The sequence below is a fragment of the Capra hircus genome, chromosome 11, assembly GCF_001704415.2.
Source record: "Capra hircus breed San Clemente chromosome 11, ASM170441v1, whole genome shotgun sequence".
Lineage (NCBI taxonomy): Eukaryota > Metazoa > Chordata > Mammalia > Artiodactyla > Bovidae > Capra > Capra hircus.
The window spans coordinates 103,478,203-103,487,451 of record NC_030818.1 but is presented as its reverse complement, the minus strand read 5'-3'; the positions used below and the strand labels follow the sequence as shown (position 1 = coordinate 103,487,451).

The window sequence follows — 9,249 nt, the reverse complement described above, 5'->3', positions numbered from 1 at the left end:
TTCCCGGCAATACTGGGAGGAAGGTCCGGAAAATTCCCACAGGCCCGCCTCTCGAGTGCAGCCATCCCCCCATCCACACCCCCTACACAACGCGCTCGTTACAGGGGCAAGCTGACACCACTCACTGCCCGGGGTCCACTGTGCGGCCCACCAAGAACGCACATCTCAGTGTGGCGTGCTCCCTGGGTTTGGACAGGGGTGTCAAGGTGTGTCCATCATGTGGACTCGCGTGGGCAACCTCACAGCCCTAAACTCCCTCTGAGATGCACATATTTGGGACAAATTCACGATTTTGGTGGCTGTAATCCCCATTACAATGGGCCAAGCGGCCACTCATCCCTTGATGCACCCGCACCCGGCCCCCCCCCTCCCCCGTGGTCACCATGCCCTCGGCTGGCCCTTGCCACCTGGAAGCACACAGCGGTGCCCAGAGCTCAGCTCGTGGCTTCAGAGATGGCATGAGTGATGAGTGGGTACATGCCGTCCCTGCCTGGGGCTGAGTGGACCACAGTCCAGAGCAAATACATTTTTGAAGAAGGAGCCTGTTACGGCTCAGAAAGTAAGCATAGAATTCCCTCCAGCCATCCCCCTCCAAGACGGTACACAAAGAAGCTGAGAACAGGCCATCATTATTATTCTTCACAATAACCGAAAACGGGGAACAACCCGGGTGTCCAGCCACTGACGAATGTCGGGTGAATGACACCGGCGGTCCGGCCGCTCAGTGGAACAGTGTTCAGCCAGCGAGGGATGAAGCAGACGCCGTGACCACACGGACGAGCCTTGGGAACAAGACGCTGTGTGAAGTCACAGAAGGACAAGAGCGGTGTGATTCCATCTGTGGGGAATGCTCCACACGGGCACATCTGTTCAGACTGAAACCCAGCAGTGGGGACAGAGTTGGGGGCGATTGTTTTACAGACGCAGAATTTCAGATCGGGAGGGTGACAAGTTTCCGGGAGCAGACAGGGGTGGTGGCTGCACAAACTGAAGGTGACTCATCCCACCGACTGTACACTTGGAAACGGCGAAGGTGACAGAGGCTCTGGCCTATGCCTGTCGCCACTGTGCTCGGGGGCTCCGTCGTGTCCGACTCTTGGCAATCCCCTGGACTGCAGCCTGCCAGGCCCCCCTGTCGATGGGATCCTCCAGGCAAGAATACTGGAGTGGGTTGCCATGCCCTCCTCCAGGGAATCTTTCCGACCCGGGGGATTGAACCCGAGTCTCCTGTATTGGCAGGCGGATTCTTTACCACTGAGCCACTCGGGAAGCTGCAAAAGAATTAATAAAATATATCCAAACTCACTGAATTGTACGCTTGGCCTGGGTGCACTGAGCAGTCTGTCAAGCATGCCTCAAGAAAGCCCCTATAGGAGAAGCAGAGATGCCCCAGCCCCGAGTGCTTCCTGAGCAGGTGGCCGAGCATCTGCCCACCAGGCCCTGCTACCAACACCACGAGGCAGGGGGCTGCGTCTTAGGGGGCTGCCAGGGGCCGCTGGGGAGGCAGCCCCGAGGGGTCCGACCCTCTGTTCCGGAAACAGACACGAGGCCTAGCCTTCCCGGCCACCCACTGCCCCCCTTAGACAGGGGCTCGCGGTTCTCAGCCAAGGGCAGTCTCTGGGGTCCAGGTGCTGGGAGAGGCCCCTGCGGTGGCTGGTGCAGCCCTCCTCAGCTCAGCTCGCCAGCTCTCTATGGGACAGAGACCCCTGAGCGTGCGGGCCCCTGGGGGTGGCGTGACAGCCCCCTCTCTGTCTCACTTCGGGTCGCTTCAGGACAGGGCCGGTTCAGAGCCAGGCTGAGCCAGGCCGACGCTTCCCTGGGGCCTCAGGCACAGGAGGGGGCGGTGTCTGCCCCCGAGGGGGCCTGAGCCCGACCAGGCCCCCGCAGCTGCCCTGGCGCACCTCTCTCCACTTCCCCACCGCCCGGAGCTGAGCCAGCGGAGCACGGGGCCTGGAGGGGACCTGGCAGGAAGGAAGCCTGGTCAGCTCAGTTCAGATTCCTGGCTGGTCCTGGGGCCCCTGGCCCTGGGGGCCTCAAACTCCCCCAGACCCTGGACCACGGGGCCAGGACGGAGAGGAGGTGGAGGGGAGGGAGGCCATCGCCAGGCGCTCAGGCTTCTCACCCTGGCAGGAAGGGCTGACCGGAGCTGGGGACAAAAGGCGGACGTGCGGCCAGCCATGTGTGCCCTTATCAGGGTCTGCACCCGCTGGCCCGGCCTGGGCGGAAACGCTCCTCTGAGCCCGCCTTCCTGCCCTGGCTGGGCCCTGTGCAGGCTCAGGGAGGGGGTGGGGGCGGCGGTGTGGGGGGCTGCCTGGCCAGGGCTCTGGACTATCACTCGAGTAACACAGTGGCATCACTCACTTAATGTCAGAGTGAAAGCTCTCCCCCTCTGTCAGACGAGGGAACTGAGGCCCAGAGCAGCAGTGATGGGGTGGGGGGCCAGTCCCCCCAGAGCTCTGCACGGCCACCCGTGGCGAGGGGGGCACCACACGGGCAGGGCGGGACGGATCCAGTGGAGCACGCCCGTCGCAACCCACATGGAGCATTAGGAGCCGCCTGTTTTAGCTCACGTATAAGACGTGCGTCCTGATGAACAAACACGCGGCAGGGGCTGCGGGCGGGAGTGTGGGGCCCTGTGGGCTTCCCACCAGGAAGCAGGTGTGGAGGAGGGCATGCTCTCCCCTCCTCAACCCTGGGGGGGCAGGCACGGGTGCTCCGTGTTATAGAAGTGGTTCCAGTGCCTGAGTGCCCTCCGGCCACCCCTGCACCCCCTGCCCCCAGAGCCCGGGCCCCAGCTGCCCTCTGCTGGGCAAGCCTGGGCTGCAGGGAGTCCCCCCCGACAGCCTCCCCGCTCCAAACACAGACTCGAAGGACCCTGGGCGGGCAGGAGTGGGGGACCCATACCAGCCCTCTGGGAGGCCCTTCATGCCCACTCCCTGCCCATCCATGTGACCTGAGATCTGCCTGGGGGCTGCCCTGCTCTGAGGAGGTGGGTGGCCAGGGCTCAGGGTGGGCCCTGCGCTGGTGACCGGGCTGGGTAGCTTGCCCAGCAGGGCTCCGACGTTTGTTCCATCGCCGGCAAGCCCATGGGACTGGCCCTCCCAGCCGAGGGAAGGCATGGGGCAGTGGGGACACTGGGAACACAGCCAGCTCTCTGGGGCAGTCAGCCCTGGGGGCAAACTGTCCCCCCAAATTAACCCCCAAGTTAGGGTGACTCTTTACCCCACCACTGAGCCCAGGGCTGGGGGTGAGGACCGCTCTGCCCCTCCGCCCAGCATGCCAGCCGGGGCCACGGTGACCCCAGGCCCGAGGCTCTGCCCTGCAGACTTCGGTCGGGTCCCTCTGGAGCCACAAGCTTCCTCTCTGTAAAACGGGCAGGGGTCTCCCCCGCATGCCCCCTGCTTCCCCAGGCTGAGGCCTGTCATGCTCAGGGCCTCCCCCTCCATGAACCGTGGTTGGCTTGAGCGTTCCCGGGTCCCAGTCGAAGAGAACGAGGCACAGAGAAGGGAGTGGTTCTCAGTCTTGGTACCCAGGGAACCCTCGCAAGTCCCCTGGGTGGGGCGCCTGCTGACCCCTGGGTCAGGGCCTGTGCAGCGGGGACTTTGAGAACTCCCCCGGGGGGCCAGGGTGAGGCCGGGGTGGGGGCCCCTGTCTTGGGTGGAACAGGCCCTGGGGATGGGGCACCCTGAGAGACAAACTGCCGGGAACAGCCGGGCGCGGCAGGGTCATGGGGGCCACCATCGTCCCCCCCACCCCACCCCAGAATCAGTGGCCAGGCTTTCCCGAGGATGCCGGGTGTAGGAGAGCACCGAGGGCCCTCAGCAGGGCGCCCTTCCTGTAGAGAGGGGGAGGGCTTGGGGGAGCCCCCCGTGCTTCAGCCGCACATGCTCTGCGTCCCCGGCGGGTGCCTGGGCAGGTGGACAAGGATGGGCCACTGGGTGTTCCTGGCTGTGTCTCGGGCCACACGTGGAGCCCAGGTCTGGGGCCGAGGTCCCGAGTCTGCTGCGGGATGTCCCCCCCCAACCCGTGGGATGTCCTCACCCGAGATCAGGTGATGGCCAGGCAGGCCCCTCGGGGGGTCTGGCTGTGAGAGTCCCTCCTGTGGGTCCCAGCTGGGGCCTGTGGCCCAGGGGAGGAGAGGCCAAGGCCCCAGAACTGGACTCCGTGGTCGCGCTGGGCCGGGCCGTGCCTGTCTGCCCCGGCCCCGTGGTCAGCCCCGCTGAGCTGCAGGACGGGAAGTGCTCCGGGCTGCAGGAGGGCCAGAGCTCGTGTCCAGAGCACGTCCACACTTGGCCCTGGCCCACCCTGGCCGGAGGCCCTGCCTCTGCTGACCAGACAGGACGGAGGGGTCCTCGGTGGCCTGGTGCCTTGCCTTCCTCACTGACCCACCCCCCTTGGGCTGCTCCGGGGACACGGGGCGCACTGGGGACCCCACACCCCAGCCACCTGTCCCCCCCGAGGCCTGAGGCCTTGATCCCTAGGACACACGTGGCTCCCACCTCCATGCTCCTGGGGGCTCCCTGGGGCAGGAGTCGTCTCTTTACCCCACTCTGTAGACACAGGGCCCAGCCCTGGGGGCACCGAGGCCTATGTGGTGGGAGGTCAGCACAGCTGTTGCCCATCCCTGTCCCTTCCAGGCCTGGAGGAAGGGAGCTGGGGGCTGGAGGAGCCTGTCAAGATGGCTGGGCCCAGAGGCCTAGGGTCCTCAGCCCCACCGCCCTCTGTCCCTGCATCCGTCTGGCTTGGAGCTGAGCAGGAGCAGGCCCCGTGCTGCTCACCCACTGGCCACCAGGCGGCGCTGTTGGCTGCGTGGACCCTGCCGGTCGTCCTGGAAACCCTGGGCGGGGCTTTGGGCAGACCTGAGCCGACTCACGTGGGCAGGCACCCTCCCCTGACCACCTGGCCGCTGTCTAGGGTGGCCCAGCTCCTTGTTTTCTCCCGAAGATACTTCAGGTGCACTGGAGTCAGTAGACCAAGATGTGATAAAGCCGTTCCTTCTGTCCGCCAGAACCCTCGAGCCCCCAGGTCACCCCAGAGGCTTCACCCAGGTCTGCTGCCAGACGCGTGCAGGCTCTCAGGATCTCTACCTGGGGTCTCAGCACCTGCGAGGGGCCAGCGGAGCCAGGATTGCGTGGCCGGTCCCCAGCAGGGAGTGTGTGTGGGTTCCCAGGACTGCCACCTGGCGCCCGCCCGGGGCCCCTTGCCGTGGCCCCTCGGAGTTCTGGCAGCTGTCCCTCTGGTGACGAGACAGCGCTCAGGGCGATGGGTCCTGCGGGACCTACGGCCTGGCCTGGCCTCCTGGCACAGGAGGAACCGGAGGAACAGGAGGTGCAGGCACCCCTCGGGGCACCTGGATGCGTGTGTTTTCTGGGCTCCCCCGAGGTGCCCGGTGCCCGTGCATGTTGAACGCCTTGGTGAGGCAGCTGGTTCCCTGGCTTCCCATCTCTGCCCCTGGAAAGACGATTCCTCACCAGCAACAGAGGCATACAGCCTTGTGGGTGACAAGGACTGGCTCCCGAAAGCCTGGGACCCACGGGGCATTCCTGTGATGATGGGAGAGAGAGACACCAGGGTCACAGCTGAGCAGCAGGCTTAAGGAGAGGCTGGTGCAGGGGGCCGGGTCACAGAGGGCTCCAGCAGGCAAGGATTCAACAGAGAGGTGGGCTTGGGCAAACCCTGTGTTTACGACCACATTGACAGCGTCTGTTGGATGCGGGTCACGAATCTCGTTCAGGCTTCTGGAGGCCGCGCCATCTCTCGGCGTCTGCTGGCGGGCAAGATCATGGAGGCACTCTTATCTTGGCTGCCAGCTTTAGACGGGTCAACCAGCGCCGTGACTCTGGTGGCAGAGACTTCCGGGTCCCCGGTGTGCAGCTACGGCTCTGGGTGAGGTTCCTCTCTACACAGAGCTGAGCTGCTCGGTTCAGTGTTTGTCGTGAAATATACAGGACATGAGATTTGCCATCCTAACCTGGTTTAAGCGCACAGCTCCATGCCATTAAGCATATTACGTTGTTGTGCCAAAGTCACCACCACCTCCCTGGAGGCTCAGTTGGTAAAGAATCCGCCTGCAATGCAGGAGACCCAGGTCTGATCGCTGGGTCGGGGAGATTCCCTGGAGAAGGGAATGGCAACCCTCTCCAGTACTTTCTCCTGGAGAATCCCATGGACAGAGGAGTCTAACAGGCTACAGTCCACGTGGTCATAAAGAGCTGGATACAGCTGAGTGACCCAACAACAGTCCATTAGAACGGCTACTCACGCCTTCTCCCCACTCTCAGCCCTCCACCTACTGTCTGTCTCTGTGGATTTGACTTCTCTAGGGCCCTCGTTGTATTAGTCAGGGTTTTCCAGACAAATAGAATCAATGGGGTGTGTCTGTGTATTTTCAAAGAGACTTATTATGAGGAATTGACTCATGTGTTTATGGAAGCTGTAAGTCCCAAGGTCGGCAGGATGAGTGAGCCTCGGGGAACCAAGGTTTCATCTGAACTCTGAAGGTAAGAAAAGATCAATATCCCGGTTTGAAGGCCTTCAGGCAGGAAGAATGCCCTCTTATTCTGGGTTGTTCAGTCACTCAGGTGTGTTTAACTCTTTGCGACACACGAAAGGCAGCACATCAGGCTTCCCGGTCCTTCACCAGCCCCCGGGGTTTGCTCAAACTCTTGTCCAGAGGGTCAGACTTTTGTTCTATTCAGACCATCACCTCATTGGAAGAGGCCTGCCTACATTAGGGCGGGCAACCTGCCTTACTCAGTCTACCGATTAAAAGGCGAATCGCAGACAAAGGAAAAGGAAGTCTTCACGGAAAAACCCAGAATAACCTGTGACCAAATAAAGGGCATTCGTGCCGGTCAGGCAGACGCGTAAGATTAGCCACCGCACTCAGATCAGTGGGGCCCTGCAGGTTTCGTCCTTTTGCGCCTGGCAAGTCTCACTCAGCGCAGCGTCCTAGGGCTGCAGGTTTCGTCCTTTTGCACCTGGCATGACCCACTCAGCGCGGCGTCCTAGGGCTCAGCCGTTAGCCTGTGTCGTGTTTTCCTTCCGTTTTGAGGTTGCACGGCACTCGTGGTTCGGACACAGCACATCTTGTTTGCCCTCCCTCCATCAGTGGGCACTTGGGTCGCTCCCGCCTTTGGCTACTCTGAATAATACAACTGTGAACACGAGTGTGCACACCTCTCTTTGTGTCTCTGTGTCCAGTTTTCCTGAGCGTGCCCTCGGATGAAAGTGCTGCACTCGATATGCCAGCGAATTGGGAAAACTCAGCGGTGACCACAGGTCTGGATAGCTCAGTTTTCATTCCAGTTCCAAAGAAAGGCAATGCCAAAGAATGCTCAAGTGAAAGTGAAAGTCGCTCAGTCGTGTGTGACTCTTTGTGACCCCATGGACTAGACAGTCCATGGAATTTTCCAGGCCAGAATACTGGAGTAGCTAGCCTTTCCCTTCTCCAGGGGATCTTCCCAACCCAGGGAGCAAACCCAGGTCTCCTGCATTGCAGGCAGATTCTTTACCAGCTGAGTCACCAAAGATGCTCGAGAATACTGGAGTGGGTAGCCTGTTCCTTCTTCAGTGGATCTTCCCCACCCAGGAATTGAACCAGGATCTCCTGCATTGCTGGTGAATTCTTTACCAGCTGAGCTACCAGGGAAGCCCCTTCAAACTACTGCACAATTGCACTCATTTCACATGCTAGCAAAGTAATGTTCTAAATTCTCCAAGTTAGGCTTCAACAGTATGTGAACCATGAGCTTCCAGGTGTTCAAGCTCGGTTTAGAAAAGGCAGAGGAACCAAAGATCAAATTGCCAACATCTATTGGACCATAGAAAAAGCAAGAGAGTTCCAGAAAAACACCTACTTCTGCTTTATTGAGTACGTTAAAGCCTTTGACTGTGTGGATCACAACAAACTGTGGAAAATACTTAAAAAGATGGGAATATCAGATCACCTTACTTGTCTCCTGAGAAACCTGTATGCAGGTCAAGAAGCAACAGTTAGAACTGGACATGGAACAACAGACTGGTTCCAAGTTGGGAAAGGAGTACGTGAAGGCTGTATATTGTCACCCTGCTTATTTAACTTCTATGCAGAGTATATCATGAGAAACGCTGGGCTGGAAGAAGCACAAGCTGGACTCAAGATTGCCGGGAGAAATATCAATAACCTCAGATATGTAGATGACACTACCGTTATGGCAGAAGCCGAAAAGGAACTAAAGTTCCTCTTGATGAAAGTGAAAGAGGAGAGTGAAAAAGCTGGCTTAAAGCTCAACATTCAAAAAGCAAAGATCATGGCATCCAATACCATCACTTCATGGGAAATAGATGGGGAAACAGTGGAAACAGTGACAGACTTTAGCTTCTTTGGCTCCAAGATCACTGCAGATGGTGACTGCAGCCATGAAATTAAAGGACGCTTGCTCCTAGGAAGAAAAGCTATGACCAACCTAGACAGCATATTAAAAAGCAGAGACATTACTTTGCCAACAAAAGTCTATATAGTCAAAGCTGTGGTTTTTCCAGTAGTCGTGTATAGATGTGAGAGTTGGATCATAAAGAAGGCTGAGCGCCGAAGAATTGAGGCTTTCGGACTGTGGTGTTGGAGAAGGCTCTTGAGAATCCCTTGGACTGCAAGGAGGCCCAACCAGTCAGGAAATCAGTCCTGAATATTCATTGGAAGGACTGATGCTGAAACCGAAGCGCCAATACTTTGGCCACCTGATGCAAAGAGGTGACTCATTAGAAAAGACCTTGATGCTGGGAAAGATTGAAGGCAGGGGGAGAAGGGGACAGCAGAGGATGAGATGGTTGGATGGTATCCCTGACTCAGTGGGCATGAGTTTGAGCAAGCTCCAAGAGACGGTGAAGGACAGGGAGGCCTGGAGTGCTGCAGTCCGTGGGGTTGCAGAGTCAGACACGCCTGAGTGGCTGAACAGCAACACTCAGATGAGGACCTGCTGGATCGAGTGAGTTCAGTGAGTTTTGTTGACTGGATACATCCGTGCGGCCATCACGAAAAACCAGACTTAGGGCATTTCCATTAGGAAAAATTTTCCCTTCCAGCTGTGATGGGGAATTTACCGTCCCACTTGAAACAACCAAAAAAACGATGAGCAACCAGACAAAATGAATGACGGGATGGCTCTGAAAGCGCTGGACACCGGGTAACATGGGACAAAGGCCCCTGAGATAAGGGGCAGGTGAGGTGGGCCCTACGCTGGCTGCAACTCACTGTCTTAAGGGAGTTTC

General features: G+C 59.2%; 1 long non-coding RNA gene across 1 annotated transcript; it reads right to left on the bottom strand.

Moving 5' to 3' along the window:
• On the bottom strand, positions 612-4,227 carry LOC108637124. Its single transcript, XR_001918760.1, has 2 exons — positions 4,042-4,227; positions 612-1,271 (listed from the first exon to the last, which is right to left on the bottom strand). It is a non-coding gene; the product is annotated as an uncharacterized LOC108637124 (long non-coding RNA).